Raw genomic sequence first — 22,381 nt, 5'->3', positions numbered from 1 at the left:
CTTCACTTTCCCGTTTCTCTCCCCCATCCCAGAGAGGGTGAGCGAACAGCTGTGTGGTGTTTAGCTGCTGACGGGGTTAAACCACAACACTCCGTCACCCTCACCGTGAAGAAGTTCTTTCACATGTTGGCGCTGAACTTCCTGTGATCCATTTTTTGGCCATTGCCCCTTGTCCTATCCACACAAACTGCTGAAAAGAGGTTGGCCAAATCCCACTCTCTCCCACACTTCAGATATTTGTAAACATTGATGAGATTCCCCTCTCAATCTTCTCTTCTCAAGGCTGAACAGACCCAGGTCTCTCAGTCTTTCCTCATAGGGAAGATGCTCCAGGCCCCGAATCATCTTTGTTGCCCTCCGCTGGACTCTAATGAGGTTCACCATGTCCAAGTGCAAGGTTCTGCATCTGGGCCAGGGCAATCCTGGACATGAGTACAGACTGGGTGAAGAACTCATTGAGAGCAGCCCTGCAGAGAAGGACTTGGGTGTTCTGATGGATGAAGAGCTTGACATGAGCCGGAAGTGCGCGCTTGCAGCCCAGAAGGTGAACTGCATCCTGGGCTGTATTAAAAGAGGAGTGGCGAGCAGGTCAAGGGAGGGGATTGTCCTCCTCTACTCTGCCCTTGTGAGGCCCCACTTGGAGTTCTGCATCCAAGTCTGGAGCCCCCAGCAGAAGAAGGATGTGGAGCTGTTAGAGCAGGTCCAGAGGAGGGCCACAAAGATGATCAGAGGGCTGGAACATCTCTCCTACGAAGAAAAGCTGAGAGAGATGGGGCTGTTCAGCCTGAAGAAGAGAAGGCTCCGAGGAGACCTCATTGCATCCCTTCAGTACTTGAAGGGGACTTATAAAAAAGATGGAGAGCAACTCTTTGCTCAATCAGATATTGACAGGAGAAGGGGGAGCCATCTAAATATCTAAATCTAAAGCTGGCTTTAGATATTGCTGAACGAGAAAAGCGACCAGTTCTCGATCTCTGTACTGATTCATGGATGGTAGGAAATGCCCTGTGGGGGTGGTTACAGCCATGGAAGCAGAACAACTGGGAGCGCAGGGGCAAACACATCTGGGCTGCTGCATTGTGGCAAGATATTGCTGCCCGGGTAGAGAACCTGGTTATAAGGGCACGCCATGTAAATGCTCATGTGCCCAAGAATCGGGCTACTGAAGAACATCAAAACAACCAGTAGGTGGATCAGGCTGCTAAGATTGAAGTGGCTCAGGTGGACCTGGACTGGCAACGTAAAGGTGAATTATTTATAGCCCGATGGGCCCATGACACCTCAGGCCATCAAGGTAGAGATGCAACCTACAGATGGGCTCGTGATCGAGGGGTGGACCTGACCATGGACACTATAGCACAGGTTATTCATGACTGTGAAATATGTGTTGCAGTCAAGCAAGCCAAGTGGTCAAAGCCTCTTTGGTATGGAGGACGATGGCTGAAATATAAATATGGAGAGGCCTGGCAGATTGATTACATCACACTCCCTCAAACCCGCAACAGCAAGCGCCACGTACTTACAATGGTGGAAGCAACCACCGGATGGCTGGAAACATATCCTGTGCCCCATGCCACCGCCCGGAACACTATCCTGGGCCTTGAAAAGCAAGTCCTATGGCGACATGGCACTCCAGAGAGAATTGAGTCAGACAACGGGACTCATTTCCGAAACAACCTTATAGACACTTGGGCCAAAGAACATGGTATTGAGTGGGTGTATCACATCCCCTATCATGTACCAACCTCCAGGAAAGTCGAGCAATATACTGGACTGTTAAAGACTACGCTGAAAGCAATGGGTGTTGGGACATTTGAACATTGGGATACGCATTTGGCAAAGGCCACCTGGTTAGTCAATACTAGGGGATCTGCCAGCCGAGTTGGACCTGCCCAAACAAAGCTATTACGTACTGTAGAAGGGGATAAAGTTCCTGTAGTGCATGTAAGAAACATGCTGGGGAAGACAGTCTGGGCTATTCCTGCCTCAGGAAAAGGCAAACCCATTCGTGCTGAACGGGCTTCAACATGTGACGATCCAACATCACATACCATCTCTTCTGCCCTGAATGACTGCTGTGACAGATGGAGCCCGAAGTCAGTCACGGACTATGCAAACTCAGTGGACATTCTATATACCATAGATGAAAATGGTGATTAATTAGAATGTATTGAAAAGAGTGTAACCTGAGCATGACATAAATGGTATGGAATAAGGGGTGGATATCTGTCCTGGTTCCAGTTAGGATAGAGTTAACTTTCCTCCTAGTAGCTGGTAGGGTGCTATGTTTTGGATTAGGATGGGAAAAGCGCTGCTAACATGCTGATGTTTTAATTGTTGCAGAGCAGTGCTTACACCAAGCCAAGGACTTTTCGGCTTCTCGCTCTGTCCTGCCAGCGAGCAGGCTAGGGGTGCAGCAGGAGCTGGGAGGGGACAGACCCAGGACAGCTGACCCAAACTGGCCAAAGGGGTATTCCATACCATCTGATGTCATGCTAAACAATTAATATGGGGGGGCTAGCTGGGGTGGGGGGGCCGGCTGCTCGGGGATAGGCTGGGCATCGGTCAGCGGGTGGTGAGCGATTGCATTGTGCATCACTTGTTTTGTACACATTATTAGTAGTAGTACTATTATCATTATTATTATTATTATTATTGTTATTATTATTTTCCTGTCTTAATAAACTGTCTTTATCTCAACTCACAGGCTTCACTTTCCCATTTCTCTCCCCCATCCCAGAGAGGGAGGGGGCAGGGCATGCGAATGGCTGTGTGGTGCTGATCTGCCGGCAGGGTTAAACCACGACACCTGGGAAGCTTTTCAGGGGTCTAGAAAAAAAATAACAAACAAACACGGGAAGTAAGAATTCTTATTTAAATGAAAGAGCTATGTTACTTGCTATCAAACAGAACACTGAATCTTTGAATGCACGCTAGGGAGAAGATTAAGAATTGTAATATATTAAGAACAAAAACCAACATGCATGATACAATTTCAGTCTCTGGTAATGTGAGAAACAAAGTTGTGCTTTTGCAGTAGAATGTGTTTTTGCAGTGTAAAATTCCACTAACCTTGCGTACGCAAAAGCGATTTTGCAGGCATGACAGTGGCACAGCAGTGGGGAGTATGTTAAGCAGATAAGGGGAAGGTCCCACTGTCCTAAAATAAGGAGGATAGCTAAGACAAACAAGACGAGCAATGCAAAATCAGTAAAAACAAAAAATCGCGGGCCCTCTAGTCATGAGAAAAGATGGGAAAAAAACTAAAAGGAGAAATTAATGTTTGGTCAAATAAAATTGTACATATATGGTATAGTAACAAGCTATGAGTAGTTTGTGAATGTGTAGTACACAGTCAGTGAGGAAACAGGGGAGGAATTAAGCATCGGGTAGTAGGAAATATAAGGTTATGATATACTTTTACTGTGCGCTCCTGCTTGCAGGACACTCGCCATCGCAATCGCAAATAAAAATGCTACTTCATTGGGATCCTCGCCTGAGCCTGTGTTATTGGCTGCAGATTGTTTCTCACAAATTGGGGTCTTGTCTGGAATCCTGTCGCCTTCTGGGGAGCCCCACTACCACTGTAGCAGGAAGGCATGCCCCGCTGATTTCAGCAGTCCTGTGCATTGGTGGTGGTGGTTCTGCAGAGAACTGACAAAGGAACCGAGACTGGTTAAGAAGGCAGGTTCGGTGAAGGATTAGGGAAGAAAGGAAGGTAGGCACTCCGGTTTTAAGAATTGACCTGGTAACTCTGTGCACAGACCAAGGTAAGAAATATTAAGTATTGCCTTGGGGGTCGGGCAAGACTCTTGTGTGAAGTGTGATTGAGATGTACTTTTGTACGAAGCGAGTGTGGAGTCCCGATCCATGGTTCCGTAGCTCCGCGAGGAGCACGGCCGGAGACAGACAAAGCGAAAGGTAAAAGTGAGAAAGGAAGAGTCTTGGGGAAATCTGGTGTACGGTAAAATGCTTGGCAGTATTCCAGGGAATTTGGTTAACTCATAGGTGTATGGTACCCCGTGCACAGCAAAGTGCTCGTCAGTAAACCCCCATTTTCTAGAATCAGAATGTTAGTGTGTGGTACCCTGCAGGAGGAAAAATTTCTATAGCAGCACGCTGACAAGGGCTAGGAAAAATGGGAAATAAGGGTTCCAGGGGACAGGGAGATATCCCTGGGGCAGTGCCTACCGGCAGTCCTTCTGGAAGAATGATAAGAAATTGGAAAAATAATCCCCAAATTAGAGGAAGTGATTAAAAAAAAAAAAAAGATTAAATACTGTGTATTAATCTGGACAAAGGAACCAATTAAGGAAACATCAGTATTTTGGCCAAAATACGGGTCTGATGAAAATTCAGGCTTTAAATTTATATGTAAACAGTAAGACTCCTTGTTCAGAGGAGGGGTCGAGTTATGCTGCTTGCTGGGTACAGGGGGTAAGTCAGGTTTTGTTGAAAAAGGCCCCCGGACCAGACCAGGAGAAAGAGGCATCAGAGGGAAGGACCAGTCAATGGGAACCCTTGGATAATTTACTCCTTCCTATAGTCCTTATATTGCACCAGCAGCAGCAGCAGCCACTCCAGGAAGGGAGACAGGGACTACAATTAACACTGTCCCTAGAGAAGGAGTGCACTCTAGGCTCTGGCAATAATTAGAACAATGTAGAAAAGATATTGAGAATTTCCCTTTCCCTGATACTAACAGTACTAACACTAACTGTGTATCCTCTTAGGGAGGTTCCAGTGGGACAAGGACAAATAGGTTATGTGAACTCCCCCTTCCCTTACCAGCAGAAAGGTTAGGAGTTTTAAGAAGGAAATTAAGTCTTTAACTGAGGACCCTATAGGACTAGCAGAACAGTCAGATACGTTTCTAAGGCCTAATTTGTATTCGGGGGGGGGGGAGGGGGGATGCCAATCTTGAGTATGTTATTCCCTGGAGAAGAATGTTTAGGAGGGGAACAATTAGGCAGGCAGCTATGCAAGAATGGGAAAGAACCAACCCCCCCCCCCCCCCCCCCGCCCCAGACCAGGAGTAATTCCGATAGAGCAGAAATATCCGCTTATCCAACTGGGATAATAACAACCCACAACACAGAAATCATATGAGAGACTTAGGGTCAGAATGAGAAAGTACTCGAGGATGAATCCTGAGGACCCGGTAGCCCAAGGGCTCTTGAAAGTTCATTTTGTGATTAAAGTCTGGCCAGATATACAGAAAAAACTCCAGAAGGTGGGGGGATGTAGTGAACAGTCACTGGAGACCCTCCTGCAGGAGGTCCATGGGGGGAGATGAGAAGGAAAAGCAGAGAGTGAAACTAATGGTATTCACAGTGGACCAGGTAATGAGGCAGAGAGTTGGAGACAGAGGAAGAAAACTTTCAGGGGAAATCAGGCCCAGGATGGAAGGGAGAGAATCATAGAATCATAGAATCATTAGGGCTGGAAAAGCCCTCCAAGATCATCTGGTCCAACCATCCCCCTTACTACCAATGTCACCCACTAAACCATGTCCCTAAGCACCAAGTCCAACCTTTCCTTAAACACCCCCAGGGACGGTGACTCCACCACCTCCCTGGGCAACCCGTTCCAATGCCTGACTGCTCCTCCTGAGAAGAAATTTCTCCTCATTTCCAACCTAAACCTCCCCTGGCGCAACTTGAGGCCATTCCCTCTAGTCCTATCACTAGTTATCTGTGAGAAGAGGCCGACCCCCCAGCTCCCCACAACTTCCTTTCCAGCAGTTGGAGAGAGCAATAAGGTCTCCCCTGAGCCTCCTCTTCTCCAGACTAAAGAACCCCAGTTCGTTCAGCTGCTTGTCATAGGACTTGTGTTCCAGGCCCTTCACCAGCTTCGTAGCCCTTCTCTGGACATGCTCCAGGGCCTCAATGTCCTTCTGGTAGTGAGGGGCCCAAAACAGAACACAGTACTCGAGGTGTGGCCTCACCAGAGCAGAGTACGGGGGGACGATCACCTCCCTGGTCCTGCTGGCTACCCTATTCCTGATACAAGCCAGGATGATGTGGGCCTTCTTGGCCACCTGGGCACACTGCCGGCTCACGTTCAGGTGAGCATCGATCAGCACCCCCAGATCCTTTTCCTCCGCACAGCTTTCGAGCCACTCTGCCCCAAGCCTGTAGTGTCGCATGGGGTTGTTGTGACCAAAGTGCAGGACCCGGCACTTAGCCATGTTGAACCTCATCCCATTGGCCTCTGCCCTTCGATCCAACTTGTCCAGGTCCCTCTGCAGGGCCTTCCTACCCTCCTGCACATCGACACTTCCCCCCAACTTGGTGTCATCTGCAAACTTACTGAGGTTGTACTCAATTGCCTCGTCCAAATCATCAATATAGATATTAAAGGGGATGGGCCCCAGCACCGACCCCTGGGGATCACCACTCATGACCAGTCGCCAGCTGGATTTCACTCCATTCACCACTACTCTCTGGGCCTGGCTGTCCAGACAGTTTTTAACCCAGCAAAGAGTGTACCTGTCCAAGCCATGGGCTTCCAGCTTCTCGAAGAGAACACTGTGGGAGACCATGTCAAAGGCCTTGCTGAAGTCTAGGTAGGCTATATCAACAGCCTTTCCCTCATCCACCAGGCGGGTCACCCGGTCATAGAAGGAGATGAGGTTGGTCAGGCAGGACTTGCCTTTCATGAACCCATGCTGACTGGGCCTGATTCCCCTGGTTGTCCTGCATATGCTGTGTGATTGCATTCAAGGTGACATGTTCCATCACTTTTCCTGGCACCGAGGTCAGGCTGACAGGCCTGTAGTTCCCCGGGTCCTCCTTATGACCCTTCTTATAGATGGGTGTCCCATCACACTAGCTGCCAGTTCTTAGTGCTGGCCCTGATGCCCTGCAAGGTTTTCAGGCAAATCATTGTACAAAGATGAATACAGGATCAGAAGTCTGCATTTTCCCAGCGTCGTATTTCTGTCACTTAAGACACAATTTCCTTTCTTAATCATTTTCTTTAAAATTTTCATAGTTTTGTTTTATTTTTAATTGTTATTCATATTAATAAGAATATTTTAATAATTTCAATTTAATTAATTATTTTCTTAATCAGACTTAAGAAACTCAGTATATTTTTCCTCTTTAGTTTGCTGTAAGCTACAGCCTGTTCCGGAAATGGAACTGTTGGTGGTTTCCTGTGACATGGACAGCTGCAGCAACTGCAGAGGACTAACAAATTATTTTCATTCATCTCTCTGCAGTACTGTATCACATAGAGAAGAACAGGGGCAAGAGGAGGGAAAGAAGGACATTTTCAGACAGCAGGATGCTATGCTATCGAGTCGAGTCTCCCCACCATGCTTTTTTTTTTTGTACACAAATGTCAGTCGTTTCACCTTGATCGATAATTTAAAAGCAAAGTTGCAAATTTTTTTTTCTTAGTGATCATCAGGCCTGGCTGCAATGGTTTCTAATTTTTAGCATATATATAGAGTTTAATAAAGTTATTTGAATACTTGTCAAGTTACCTATGAGAAAACAGCTACTCCAAAAAGATTTTAATGGCACATCTTTGAGCAATGGACACTTTATACAGGTCAGAAGAATGGCACTAGCCCTCTTCTATAAACTTGGAAAAACAGAAAGCACCTGGTCATATTTAAATTAGTATTCAGCTTGGCAATTAAGTCAACATTTACCACAATTCTGATACACAAAATTAATCAGGCACAGAATACAAGGAGATCAGTAATCCCTCTTTAAAAAAAGAAAAGGAAAAGAAACACTGTAAGAACTTTTAAGTCCTGTAACTTGTCAGTACTGAAACATTGCATAGCACTTCTCTATTCTTCTACTTCAGAAGACAAAGCCACTCAACTATCTTTTCCTGGATGTTGTGCAGGTGACAGAAAGCAAATGGACTTGGAATATGGTATCAACTCATTTTAAGGCAGTAGCATCTTCCTTTAGCTTTTCTAATATGTGCATTACCATCATTCTGAATCTGCCAAAAAAAAACCAAAAAACAGCATGCTCTCACAGGATATCATCACAGCATTAACTGTGATAGAAAAGAGCAGGCTGGCTCTTCCAAAACCACCATTGAGCCCTCTAACAATGCTCTTCTTGTTGATAAGGATTAAGAATCTAAGTTGTCTGTGCATATAAAATTCCTCATCTCCTCAAAAGCCTGGCACTCTGCATCCCAAATTTGCATGCAGGACCCCTTTACCTGTGGTCCATCAAGCTCTAAAGAAGACTTGAACAGAATCCTTTGCAGTTAACATGTTCTCTGCTCTCATTGGGTAGGAGGGGGAAAGGATGCAACATAACAAATATCTTGGTTGTGGTCCTAGCAATTTTGAAATATTGTTCTTTAATCAGTATCTTATCAAAGGTATATTCCTGATACTCACAATTTCCAGGTAAAAAACTCTCATCAACCATCAGGAAGCAGTATTAATACTCAGGGGATAACCTGTCTGCACTAAACTGGTTAGCCACAGACAGACCTATAGCATTCTCATGAGCCAGTCTCCAGAGAGAAGTGAGCAAATCAAATGCCCTCTTGCCACCCTATCAGTCACTGCAGCAGCTGTTCATGCCAGAAATTCTGGTATGTGCATGGAAGTAGCACATCAGCTGCAGCATGCACCATGTCTTCCAAATCAGTCCTGCAGTGTTTTCTTCATGCCTTCTGTGTCCAATATGCTTACATATGTTGGTAATTACTGAGTTTCTCTCCATCTGCTTATGAAATGGGGCAGCTATGCAATCAGAATAGAGTTCTCCGAAGAGACACAAACGTGACTGGAAACATTCAAAACCAAGGCATATTTTGAATTGACAAAGCTGCATGAAATGGCAAACCAAAATAGTTTCTGGCTTGAGAGTTGCTAATGAGAAATGAACTGTTTCCTGGCAGGAGTTCATTCCTTATGGCATACGGAACTCATGTCAGCACCCACAAATCTTGGCACCACACACAAATACCAATGAGCACTGTGTGAATGTAGATAGCATAGGCTTTGTACCATGTTGGCCATGTAAGACAAAAGGGCAAACCATAGGCCGAGTGACAAAATGGTGTACAAATATAATAATCAAACTTAGCGTGTTGTTTTAGAGCTAGAAGGATTCATGGTAATAGATAACTTCACTGCTGTTTTGGAACTTAATGAATTCTCAGCTAAGGATTAAGAGCTGTCTTCAGATAACTAGGAATAATAAAACCAGATGAATTAATCATTCCAAGTTTACTTTCTGCTATAAACAGGTCTGCTAGAAATCCAGAGTCACTGAGGTTTATACATGTGGTAGTTAGCAAAGCTTCCTCCAACTGTGTACTAAGCCAGTGCCCTTAATCAATATGCCAAAATGTTACTTAATAAACTTAATACTTAATAAACAAAATACAGAAGATCCCCAAACTTGATTCACCCACAGAACTCTGGTATCTGAAAGTTGAGACAGACTGCAAAGAAGACGTTTTTCTAAACGGAGTTAGCACTAGTTTAACAGTTCCCACTGTAATCGATTCCACTCAGACTGGTACAGGAAATTCCTTGAAAATCATGCAGTGGAATAATTAACCACTTTAAAGCAGCACTGATTTTGTTTGGTTGGTTTTTAATTTGACTGAGCTCCAAACATAAATTAGTCAGTAAAATTACTTTTCCTTTTACCTGAATATGTGCTTCTTGCTTAGTCATTAGAGATACTACAGGATTTTCAGGACAGGTCAGGGCTTGTGAGGGCTGTAAAATGGCAGGTATAATAACATTCTGCAGTTGACTTTGTGACAAGGATCCTTGCAAAATACAAAGACAAAATATTTAAACAGAGACTTTTTCTCCACATCTAATTCATACCTATGTGTCTTGCCTCTTTAACTGAAAACTTCAAAGCATATTTAAATAACATTTATTGGTATTGTTTCCTTGGTACATGTTGGCCTTGAATGCCTCCAGGGATGGGGCATCCACAACATGAACCTCATAAAGACACTTAGCATATCACTCAGCTTACAGGAGAGTTGTCATTTTTATTTCTTCTGTATTTGTTAAGAATGTCTTTGTGGAGCTATGTGGAGCTATAGTACCAACCGTATCCTGGGGTGCATCAAGCACGGCATTGCTAGTCAGTCGAGGGAAGTGATTGTCCCCCTCTACTCTGCGCTGGTGCGGCCTCACGTTCTGGGCACCACAGTACAAAAAGGACATGAAACTGTTGGAGAGTGTCCAGAGGAGGGCGACGAAGATGATGAAGGGCCTAGAGGGGAAGATGTATGAGGAGCGGCTGAGGTCACTTGGCCTGTTCAGCCTGGAAAAGAGGAGGCTGAGGGGAGACCTCATCGCGGTCTACAGCTTCCTCACGAGGGGGAATGGAGGGGCAGGCGCCGATCTATTCTCCTTAGTCACCAGTGATAGGACCCGTGGGAATGGTGTCAAGCTGCGGCAGGGGAGGTTCAGGCTAGACATCAGGAAGAGGTTCTTCACTGAGAGGGTTGTCATGCACTGGAACAGGCTCCCCAGGGAAGTAGTCACTGCACCAAGCCTGTTGGAATTTAAGAAGTGTTTGGACTGTGCACTTAGTCACATGGTCTGAATTTTTGGGTAGACCTGTGTGGAGCCAGGAGTTGGACTCGATGATCCTTATGGGTCCCTTCCAACTCGAGATATTCTATGATTCTATAAATAAATAATGCAATGGCAATTACCTTCTTTTGTAGTTTTGATGTCAGTGTTTCTTCAAAGAAGAACTGAGGTCATGAATATGTTGTTCTTCTTTACCAAAAAACATGGAATTTAAACTTAACCAACAAGTAACGATAAACTTTAAATTATTAATCAACATTTTTGTAAGTGTGTCCCGTCCCCCCCCCCCCCCCCCCCCTCCCATTTTGGTAGCATCCAAGCAATATCTTAACCTATCCATCTAAACAACTGTTACTGACTAAAGCACAGAAAGTACCTGTGGTGATTTTACTCGGGTGGGCAGCTGAGTTCCACCACAGCCGCTCTCTCACTTTCCCCTCCTCAAAGAGGAAGGGGGAGAAAATACAACACAAAAAGCTCAAGGTTTGAGATAAGGATGATTTAATTAAAGGGAAAAGGGAGAGGGAAAAAAAAAAAAAAGGCTATGCGGAAGCACAGAGAGAAAGGGGAAAAAAAAAAAAAAAGTTATTCTCTACTTCCCATCAACAAGCCATGTCCGGCCACGTCCTGGGAAGCAGGGCCTCAGAACGTGTAACGGTTGTTCGGGAGAACAGCCCCCTCCCCCATGAGAGCCCCCCTTTTTATTGCTGAGTGTGACATCATGTGGTATGGAATATCCCTTTGGTTGGTTTAGGTCAGCTGCCCTGGCGATGTCCCCTCCCCATCACTTGCCCACCCCCAGCCTGCTGGCTCTTGGGGGCTTGGAGGTAGTCCTGATGCTGTGCCAGTACTATGCAGCAATAGACACAACACTGGAGTGATACCAGTGCTGTTCTAGCTATGAGTGCAGAGCACAGCACTGTATGGGCTCCTGCAGGGAAAGTTAACTCCATCCCAGACAGACCCAGCACAGTACCATGGATTTTCTGGCTATGTCAGAGATGAGAGTCTTTTGGATATGAACAGATGCTTTAATCTCATAAAATCTTTCTTCAGCTTTGAAAACCAGGTGCTGCTGGTTTGCAAAAGCCATTGAAATGGCAATACTACCTGGTCCCATCTCACGCTTTTTTAAAATGAGTAAATTAAACACAAGAACATGGGAATAAATTGATGTACCTTGCCCTGTTCTAGTAAGAAGGCTTTCAGAACTTACTACAGCGATGGCTTTGCACTACTGATACTTTCACTGTTTTTACAAAGATACAACATGCCAGTCAGAAACATGTAAGTAGTAGCAACCGTATATCATGTCCTATAAAATTACACAACTGGTACTCTACACATGATCACTGCTTTTTCATTGCAGGAAGAATATCATTTGTTGCTATAACAATGTCCTCATAAGATTGTTTAGAAATCCCTTATGTCAAAGTCTGTCAAGGACCTGTTCCTGACAAGAGACAGACTAGGATTTGAGACCACTCTGTCTTCCCCATTACTACTAAGTGGAAGAATGTTCACAGGGTCACTGGTGAGATGGAAGACAGGTTCCTGGGCTAAAAGCGACACTCCTATAGGAACAACTACCATTAAATTGCAAGCAAACTAATTCATGTAATTACTTTATCTCCATTCTGTTTTTATAACTACTATTTGTACCTCATGCAGTAAAACGCCTACTTGCAACTTATTCAAAGATTCATCCCCAGAAGTGCATGATTCCCTAAAAACAAATTCAAAAAACACTGAGCTACCAATCCTCCTAAAATATTCCTTTCTCCTCTCCAATACCAGCCCAGCCCAATCCTGTCCAGATCTGTCCTACAGAAAAAAGCAGTTCTGCACATCTCTTTATTTTAGCTAATATCTGCTTTTCTACATAAATATTTATTGTGGTTTATTTGTGTTTCTTTTTTAATTATATGGCCGGGAGGGAAGGTAGGAAGGATGGTAAAGGAAGATGATTTCCATCTTTTTTGAGCAAGTATTGTATCTGAAAAGATAAGAGACTGAAATCATCCTTTGCTTGGAGCAAAAAACGATTAATTTTAAGGTTAGCCAATTTGATGTCATGTCTTAACTGGCAGCAGAATAAATTACTATCATCTGCTATCTACCAGCTTTCTGAAGTAGACTGCTAGGTTACGTTTATACTGCTGAATCAGAGAGGTCTCTGAGGCCAAGTGGCACAGCCTGATTCAGGCACACTGCTTACAGCTAGTCCACTCTAAAGTGGCTCTGCCTTGGAGATCACCAACTGGAGATGTTCAAAACAGAACCAGGGAGTAAGCTACTGGTTAATAGTGTGGGCAGTCAAGAAAACTAACACTCATACTCACTCTTGTACCTTGATTTATTTTTTGGTGTAGGCATACTCTAAAATTTCTACCTTATCTATGATTTTTTGTACATTATTTTGATGTAATTTTGAGGGTAAACCCAACTTAGATTATCTTAAATCCTTTTAGCTATGTTTAGGTGTGTCACAAACCTAAATAAAAATGTAAAAAATAGAAACAAAAACAAAATTAAATAAATATACATATACATATACATATAGTTTACACATACTAATGCCTAAGTTCTGAAGCAACTTCCCAGTCTCAGCCCTATGCTAAATAAATACTGTAATAAAGAGATCAGTCCTACTGCATAGTAGCCTTCAATGACTTGTGCACATTTCCCCTGAATATCATGGAAGCAATACACAGTCCTTAAAGGGACTTTGAGGTCACCTGTCAGCTGGATGGAAAGAGGGGCCCTTCTGAAAACCACTTTACATTTTCAGAGATTGCCCAAGGAACACTGACCTCTTCCACAAACCAGGGACTCTCATTCCTTTCCAGCCCTCCTCCTCCATTGACTGTGTGAGCAATTCAAGGAAAATGTATGAAATCTACACATTTTTCAATAGTTTATGCAATATTATGTTAACATGGAAAAATAATATATTTTTACTTTAAGACCTCTTTATTGGAAAGTACCTTCCAAGTTTATACCAATGCTTAAGTTTTCATTTCTACAATGCAGAAGCATTTCTTAGATAGGAAAATACGTTCTCTTATTTACCAAATAAGAATACAGTACTACGGTAATTAAAATGTGACAGGATCTAAATGGCATACCTGTATTAGACTGTGAGTTAGACTTCTGAAAAGTAAAAGATGATGATCTTGCACATTTTCTGGAACAACAGATGAAATCTAGAGAAAGTTAAATATAATGTCTGTTATGATACAGAATTAAAACCTGAACACGATAAATTCTAGGAATGATTTACAGGAACAATTTTAAGGCAGTACCTAAAAGTAACAGAGGGTCTTGGAATCGCACTCAACACCTGGCAGAAAGCCCTAGGGAGTCTTCTTTCTTTCTACTAAGTTCAGGGGACCTAAAATCAAACATCAGATCACAGCCCACAGGCTCAGAGTATTTTAAGAATGAGAAGTTAAATTATGCTGTGGCCAAAACAAATAGGAAAAGGCAGATAAGAGCAAATACCCATGATAAAGATACTTGGCTCCTTTTCAGGGCTTCTGGAGTTTGGCTTTCTGGTAAATGTGAGAGGTAATAAGCCAAGAAATCTTGAAAGAAGACAGAGGAATATATATTAGGACATAGCAGGTGGCTCTACAACCCTTGTAGTCTTAGTCTACTAACAGGAAGTTTGTCCTGGCTCATACAAAATAAGGGTCCAAACACTATTTTCACAGGCAACAGTCAAACCCTATGAATAACTCAGTGTATTCTACTGTTTCAGTGAGGTGGTTATTACCATTTTCAGCTTTGCAAACTGGGTCTTCTGCAGGCTGCTGGAAAAAAAAATATAAGTGTGGAAAGGTCAAGGAGAATAGAAGAGTCATTTTCTAGCGCAGGACACAAGGTATATCAATATATATATTAAAAGCAGTCTTGTTTTTACTTTCCATTTTTCCTTGTTCTATTTTGATCCCAATTATTACAAGTCTTAAGCTGGGATAAAACTTTTATTACTGTAAGAATCATTGTCTATAGAATCCTAATTTCTCATCATTTTTGATCAATTATGCAAAACAAAACTTTAAGTTTTACCTTCAAAGGATGGTCCTTCGTTTCAAATACAAACATCGGATGGGCAAGCATTGCTCTCTGGAAAAGAGAAGAGAATATTTTTAATAACAATTCCATAATAGCACTTCTCAACTATAGTTCTCAAAGTGCTACGCAGTAACAAGCAAGACTTTATTTCTTCGTTAAAAATGGAGAAACTAAAAATCTGCAGTGATGTACAAAACAGTCCATAAATAAAGTGCTAGTCCACAAATCCCAGTATGAGTTTTGCATAACTAGAGACCACATGGTTTGGCCTTATTTTTTTACACTTCTTTTAGCTAAAAGGAAGAAAGAAGTTCCTTTAGCCTTTACAAAAAACGTGTCTGATTCTATAGTCTAAGCAATCTTCAAACCTGCAGTGGATTTCCATCAGGATAACAGAAATGTTTTAGGGAACTACATAATAGTAATAACTATTTGGTTTTTAGACCCCATTAAGCAGTAACTTTGGAAATCACATTCTCTTCCCCTCATGTCCTATATGGAGTTAATCATAGAATCATGGATTCATAGAATATTTTGGGTTGGAAGGGACCTCAAAGATCATCTAGTTTCAACCCCCCTGCCATAGGCAGGGATGCCATCCACTAGATCAGGTTGCTCAGGGCCTCATCCAACCTGGTCTTGAACACCTCCAGGGATGGAGCATCCACAACCTCTTTGGGCAACCTATTCCAGTGCCTTACCACCCTCTGAGGGAGGAACTTCCTCCTAACCTCTAATATAAATCTCCCCTCTTTTAGTTCAAAGCCATTCCCCCTTCTCCTGTCAATATCTGATTGAGCAAAGAGTTGCTCTCCATCTTTTTTATAAGTCCCCTTCAAGTACTGAAGGGATGCAATGAGGTCTCCTCGGAGCCTTCTCTTCTTCAGGCTGAACAGCCCCATCTCTCTCAGCTTTTCTTCGTAGGAGAGATGTTCCAGCCCTCTGATCATCTTTGTGGCCCTCCTCTGGACCTGCTCTAACAGCTCCACATCCTTCTTCTGCTGGGGGCTCCAGACTTGGATGCAGAACTCCAAGTGGGGCCTCACAAGGGCAGAGTAGAGGAGGACAATCCCCTCCCTTGACCTGCTCGCCACTCCTCTTTTAATACAGCCCAGGATGCAGTTCACCTTCTGGGCTGCAAGCGCGCACTTCCGGCTCATGTCAAGCTCTTCATCCATCAGAACACCCAAGTCCTTCTCTGCAGGGCTGCTCTCAATGAGTTCTTCACCCAGTCTGTACTCATGTCCAGGATTGCCCTGGCCCAGATGCAGAACCTTGCACTTGGACATGGTGAACCTCATTAGAGTCCAGCGGAGGGCAACAAAGATGATTCGGGGCCTGGAGCATCTTCCCTATGAGGAAAGACTGAGAGACCTGGGTCTGTTCAGCCTTGAGAAGAGAAGATTGAGAGGGGAATCTCATCAATGTTTACAAATATCTGAAGTGTGGGAGAGAGTGGGATTTGGCCAACCTCTTTTCAGCAGTTTGTGTGGATAGGACAAGGGGCAATGGCCAAAAAATGGAGCACAGGAAGTTCAGCGCCAACATGTGAAAGAACTTCTTCACGGTGAGGGTGACGGAGTGTTGTGGTTTAACCCCGTCAGCAGCTAAACACCACACAGCTGTTCGCTCACCCTCTCTGGGATGGGGGAGAGAAACGGGAAAGTGAAGCCTGTGAGCTGAGACAAAGAAAAGCCGTCTGAATGGCTTTCACTTCTGCAAACTGACTCGATTCACCTTCTCCCTCAGCAGCTTCTGCAACTCGTTGTGTATGTACTGGGTCGGGCTGGGATGTTAACTTTCCCTGCAGCAGCCCATACAGTGCTGTGCTCTGCACTCGTAGCTAAAACAGCAAGGGTATCACACCAGTGTTGTGTCTGCTGCTGAGCAGTGCTGGCACAGCATCAGGACTCTCTCTAACTCCCCTAGGGGTGGGCAAAGATGTGAGAAAAGAAACATCACCAGGGCAGCTGACCTAAACCAACCAAAGGGATATTCCATACCATATGATGTCACACTCAGCAATAACAGGTGGAAAAAGGAGGAAGAGGGGAGGGGTGGGCTCTCGTTGTGAAAATGTCTGTCCTCCTCCCGAACGCCGGCTACGTGCGTTGAGGCCCTGCTTCAAGGACGTGGTCAAGCATCGCTCATTTGTGGGAAGTAGAGAGTAATTTCTTTCCTCTGCACTTCCACATAGCCTTTACTTGTTTTGTTTAGTTTTCCCTTTCCCCCTCCCTTTTCCCCTTTCCTTTTTTCCCCTTTAGTTAAACTGTTAATTTAGTTAAATTGTTTAGTTAAATTGTTTAATTAATAATAATCTTTCCTTAATAATTATTTTTTTCCTTTAATTAAATCATCCTTATCTCAACCCGTGAGTTGTTCTTTCCTTTACTTCTTCCCCTCCTCATCTAAGGAGGGGGAGGGAGAGAGCAGTTGTGGTGTTCAGCTGCCTAGCACGGTAAAACCACCACAGTCCTTTTTGGCGCCCAACGTGGGGCTCGAAGGGTTGAGATAACAGTAGAATTGATTAAAACGCTTACAACTAACACACTTACTTGCTAGTCACCATATTCAGTGTCCTGTTAATAGTGGCGTGTTTGATCATGTGTCATGCAATCCCTGTCATGTTCTCCTTTCTCCTCTATATCCGATCCGAGAATGTGCTACAATCTGTGTTCGTTTTTTAAATTCGCTGTGCTGCCAAGCACTGGCCTTGAGTTTAATCTGGCATTCAGGCTCTGCACTGTTATCACTTGGGTCTCATGGAAACTATCTTTTAGAGAACGTTCAGAATTACACTGCCTTCCTTTCCTCATCTGGAAGTCATTTTATGAATAATATCAGGAATGGTACCTCCTCCTTCTTTCACAGTGGGCTAATTACAACAGTCTCTGAGTATTTTGAATATCCATGTGTAACCCATATATTACTATTTCTAATTCTGAATAACGGGTTTCCTCTTCTCTCTAAGATTAGTCGATTGTTTAGAAAGCTTACCCGGGAATCTGTCCCGAAACAGTCTTGTGGCAGGTGGCAAGGTGTGTGGGAGGATATCGGCAGGTACCTGTCACGGGTGTCTCCTCCAATAGTTTTGAACTTCACCCCTGAACTAGTGCAAAATCCTAAAAACCTGATAGAATGTTTGAGAGTCGTATGCCCTGACCCTGATAATGCCGGAGAACGACAGCTTGCAGCACCCTGCTGGGTCCTGGCTTACTCCTATCAAACACTGTTTAACATCATCCAGCACCTTGAAGAGAGGGAGGAAGTCTCTGAATCTGATGACCAGATAACACATGCTGTGACTGACCCAGAGGATCAACCAACTATGGTATCAGTCGCCCCCATAGTCAAGTCAAAGCAATGGAAACGGAAGTCAGCTCGTTTAGTAAGGGAAGAAGCCTCTCCTAAGAAGGAGGGAGAAGGGGAGAAGGCAGGCACCTCTAAAGCAGAGCCATCACAAAAACAGCAGGAAGAAGAGATGGAAATCATAAAGGAATCAGAAACCACTCGATCCCTATCCCTGAGTGAGTTGCGAGAAATACGAAAGGATTTTGGTCGACACCCAGGTGAACACATCCTCACCTGGCTGCTTCGATGCTGGGACACTGGGGCTAATAGCCAACAATTAGAAGGCAATGAAGCCAAACAGCTGGGATCCCTCTCTAGAGAAAGGGTCATTGACAAAGTAATTGGGAGAGGGACACAGGTTCTCAGCCTCTGGAGGCAACTCCTGGCAGCTGTGAAAGAAAGGTATCCCCATAAGGAAGATATCGTATATCAAGTAGGCAAGTGGGCCACCATGGATGAAGGTCTCCAGCATCTGTGGGAATTAGCTGTGCTGGAGATGATTTATAGTGATTTGGACAATGCCCAGACACCTCAAGATCCCGATGAAGTCCAGTGCACAACATCCATGTGGCGTAAATTTGTGCGGAACGCACCATCATCACATGCCAGTACACTGGCAGGAATTCATTGGGATGAGGGGATGGGACCAACAGTGTATACTGTATCCTGCCAGCTTCAAAAATATGAAGACAACCTCTCTGCTCCGCTACAGGCCTGTGTCTCAGCTGTGGAAAAACTGTCCGAAAGACTTGACCACCTTGTAGAACGAGCATATCCTTCCTCATCCAGACGGAGTGATATTTCAGCCACTAAGAATCAGTATTTTCCTGCTCGAGAGAGAGAGTATCCAAGACGCACACCACGTGGCACCTTGTGGTTTTATCTGCGTGACCACGGGGAATATATGAGGAAATGGGATGGTGTACCTACTTCAACCCTAGCTGCTCGGGTACGTGAACTGAAAGGAAATACAGCAGAAAGAAGAGGGGCTCCTAAGAAAAATGCTGCTCCAGTGTCTGTTGGGCAGTTCCCCAGAGGCAGTAGAAGAGCTGATGTTATTCTTGACCCTGAGGAAGGGACCTCTGCTTCTCATTTGCAAGAATTAAGTGGCAGATACTCCAACCAGGACTAGAGGGGCCCTGCCTCTGGCCAGGTAGAGGAGAGGGATAACCGAATTTATTGGACTGTGTGGATCCGATGGCCTGGCATATTGGAACCACAAGAATACAAAGCTTTAGTGGACACTGGCGCACAATGTACCTTAATGCCATCAGGCTACCAAGGGACAGAACCCATCTGTATCTCTGGAGTGAGAGGGGGATCCCAACAATTAACTGTATTGGAGGCTGAAGTGAGTCTAACTGGGAATGAGTGGCAAAAGCATCCCATTGTGACTGGCCCCCAGGGCTCCATGCATCCTTGGCATAGACTACCTCAAGAGAGGGTACTTCAAGGATCCAAAAGGGTACCGGTGGGCTTTTGGCATAGCTGCTTTGAGCACAGAGAAGATTAGGCAGCTGTCTACCCGGCCGGGCCTTTCAGAAGACTCTTCCGTTGTAGGATTGCTGAAGGTTGAAGAACAGCAGGTACCAATAGCTACCACAATGGTGCACCGAAAGCAATATCGCACCAACTGTGCAAATTAATTAAAGCAAGAAGCCTTGGGCCCCTTACCAAAGTTAGTCTCTTGATAAGAGTGTGAGCCTATCTTAAGAAACTGGCAGAAACTGGTCCTGCGGATGGACAAGAGCCAAGGAGCAACTGAGTCTGCACAAAGACAAGAGGTCAACTAGCGGTGACGAGGAAGAGTCACCAACCTTCATCCCCACGACCCCCGACGACCACCACCAGGAGACACTGTGCAAGCGCAAATGGGAGGAGTTTATGGAAATGACTCATTGGAACTAATTTTAATATGAAATGGGGACAAGTTATGAGTATGTATAGGCGCATTGTGAAACTTCGTGCATATGTAACTCTGATGCATATAACCATAGCAAATTGCCACGTCAGGCACGCACAACTTTGGTGGGACTACCCCCCCATGCTGCCCAGCGCTAAATAAACATACCTACTTTACAATCTTACTGATTGTGGAGTCCGTTTTCCGCAAGTCACCCCTATTCTGAATTTATAACAGCAATCTCTCCTCCTTCTTTCACTCTGGATATTCCTATTTGTGGTGGTTTTACCGTGCTAGGCAGCTGAACACCACAACCGCTCTCTCACTCCCCCTCCTTAGATGAGGAGGGGAAGAAGTAAAGGAAAGAACAACTCACGGGTTGAGATAAGGATGATTTAATTAAAGGAAAAAAAAATAATTATTAAGGAAAGATTATTATTAATTAAACAATTTAACTAAACAATTAACAGTTTAACTAAAGGGGAAAAAAGGAAAGGGGAAAAGGGAGGGGGAAAGGGAAAACTAAACAAAACATGTAAAGGCTATGTGGAAGTGCAGAGGAAAGAAATTACTCTCTACTTCCCACCAACGAGCGATGCTTGACCACGTCCTTGAAGCAGGGCCTCAACGCACGTAGCCGGTGTTCGGGAGGAGGACAGACGTTTTCACAACGAGAGCCCACCCCTCCCCCCTTCCTCCTTTTTCCACCTGTTATTGCTGAGTGTGACATCATATGGTATGGAATATCCCTTTGGTTGGTTTAGGTCAGCTGCCCTGGTGATGTTTCTTTTCTCACATCTTTGCCCACCCCTAGGGGAGTTAGGGGGAGTCCTGATGCTGTGCCAGCACTGCTCAGCAGCAGACACAACACTGGTGTGATACCCTTGCTGTTTTAGCTACGAGTGCAGAGCACAGCACTGTATGGGCTGCTGCAGGGAAAGTTAACATCCCAGCCCGACCCAGTACAACCTCCACCCCTTATTCCATAACATTTGTGTCACTCTCAGGTCCCCCATACTTTAGCATATAAGTATTCTCATCACCGTTGTCCCTTGTCCTTTAACAGATCGATGGGTAGGTATGTCTTTTCATTCTATAGGTCTTTCTCAGTAAATGTTCATAAGAACTGTTGAAAATTTGGTCTTCATCTGCCAAAATGGTCACTCACAGCAGGCGGAGTTGGATGTCTGGGCGCCAGCACCAGCTTAGCTCAAGACCTTGTTGCACTTGCCCGGTTCCTTGCAAAGTTGACCTGTCGTTGATCCTGCAGCGTCTTCCTACAACATATAACTTAGATTACAGATTAGTTTTCTCTCAAGGTTAAATGCTTTTGGCATAGCTGCTTTGAGCACAGAGAAGATTAGGCAGCTGTCTACCCGGCCGGGCCTTTCAGAAGACTCTTCCGTTGTAGGATTGCTGAAGGTTGAAGAACAGCAGGTACCAATCGCTACCACAATGGTGCACCGAAGGCAATATTGCACCAACCGAGACTCCCTGATTCCCATCCATGAGTTGGTTCATCGGCTGGAGAGTCAAGGAGTGATCAGCAAGACTCGCTCACCCTTTAATAGTCCTATATGGCCAGTGCGAAAGTCTAATGGCGAGTGGAGGCTAACGGTGGACTATCGCGGCCTGAACGAAGTCACGCCACCGCTGAGTGCTGCAGTGCCGGACATGCTAGAACTTCAGTACGAACTGGAGTCAAAGGCAGCCAAGCGGTATGCCACAATCGATATTGCTAATGCATTTTTCTCCATCCCTCTGGCAGCAGCATGCAGGCTGCAGTTTGCATTCACTTGGAGGGGCATCCAATACACCTGGAATCGACTGCCCCAGGGGTAGAAACACAGCCCTACTATTTGCCATGGACTGATCCAGTCTGCGCTGGAACAAGGGGGAGCTCCTGAACACCTGCTGTACATTGATGACATCCTCGTGTGGGGCAACACAGCAGAAGAAGTTTTTGAGAAAGGGAATAAAGCAATCCAAATTCTCCTGAAAGCTGGCTTTGCCATTAAACAGAGTAAGGTCAAGGGACCTGCACAGGAAATCCAGTTCTTGGGGGTAAAATGGCAGGATGGACGTCGCCATATTCCGATGGATGTGATCAATAAAATAACAGCAATGTCTCCGCCAACTAGCAAAAAAGGAACGCAAGCTTTCCTAGGCCTTGTGGGATTCTGGAGAATGCACGTTCCAGGCTATAGTCAGCTTGTGTGTCCTCTATATCGAGTGACTCGAAAGAGAAACTATTTCGAGTGGGGCCCCGAGCAACAACAGGCTTTTGAACAAATCAAACAAGAAATAGCTCGCGCAGTAGCCCTTGGGCCTGTCCGTACCAGACCAGCTGTGCAAAACATAACTTACACTGCACTTGGGGAGCATGGCCTCACCTGGAGCCTGTGGCAGAAAACCCCAGAAGAAACTCGAGGTCGACCTCTGGGGTTCTGGAGCCGGGGCTATCGAGGATCAGAAACCAATTACAC

The 22,381-nt window shown here is 44.8% G+C and overlaps 1 long non-coding RNA gene across 5 annotated transcripts; it reads right to left on the bottom strand.

Annotated features, from left to right (window-relative positions):
* Positions 1 to 2,533: 2,533 nt before the first annotated feature.
* LOC308184884 lies at positions 2,534 to 22,177 on the bottom strand. 5 transcript variants are annotated; one of them, XR_013942996.1, is made up of 8 exons: positions 17,197 to 22,177; positions 14,636 to 14,692; positions 14,066 to 14,373; positions 13,867 to 13,955; positions 13,690 to 13,767; positions 10,684 to 10,750; positions 3,419 to 3,654; positions 2,534 to 2,829 (listed from the first exon to the last, which is right to left on the bottom strand). It is a non-coding gene; the product is annotated as an uncharacterized lncRNA (long non-coding RNA). The 5 variants fall into 5 exon arrangements; XR_013942995.1 differs by having other exon boundaries at positions 13,867 to 14,373; XR_013942997.1 differs by lacking the exon at positions 13,867 to 13,955 and having other exon boundaries at positions 14,340 to 14,376; positions 17,197 to 22,176.
* Between the last annotated feature and the right edge of the window lie 204 nt (positions 22,178 to 22,381).

This window comes from Anser brachyrhynchus (genome assembly GCF_964034855.1).
Source record: "Anser brachyrhynchus genome assembly, chromosome: W".
In the NCBI taxonomy this organism is placed as follows: domain Eukaryota; kingdom Metazoa; phylum Chordata; class Aves; order Anseriformes; family Anatidae; genus Anser; species Anser brachyrhynchus.
The sequence above is the reverse complement of the archived record's forward strand: the minus strand, read 5'-3'. Positions and strand labels throughout refer to the sequence as shown.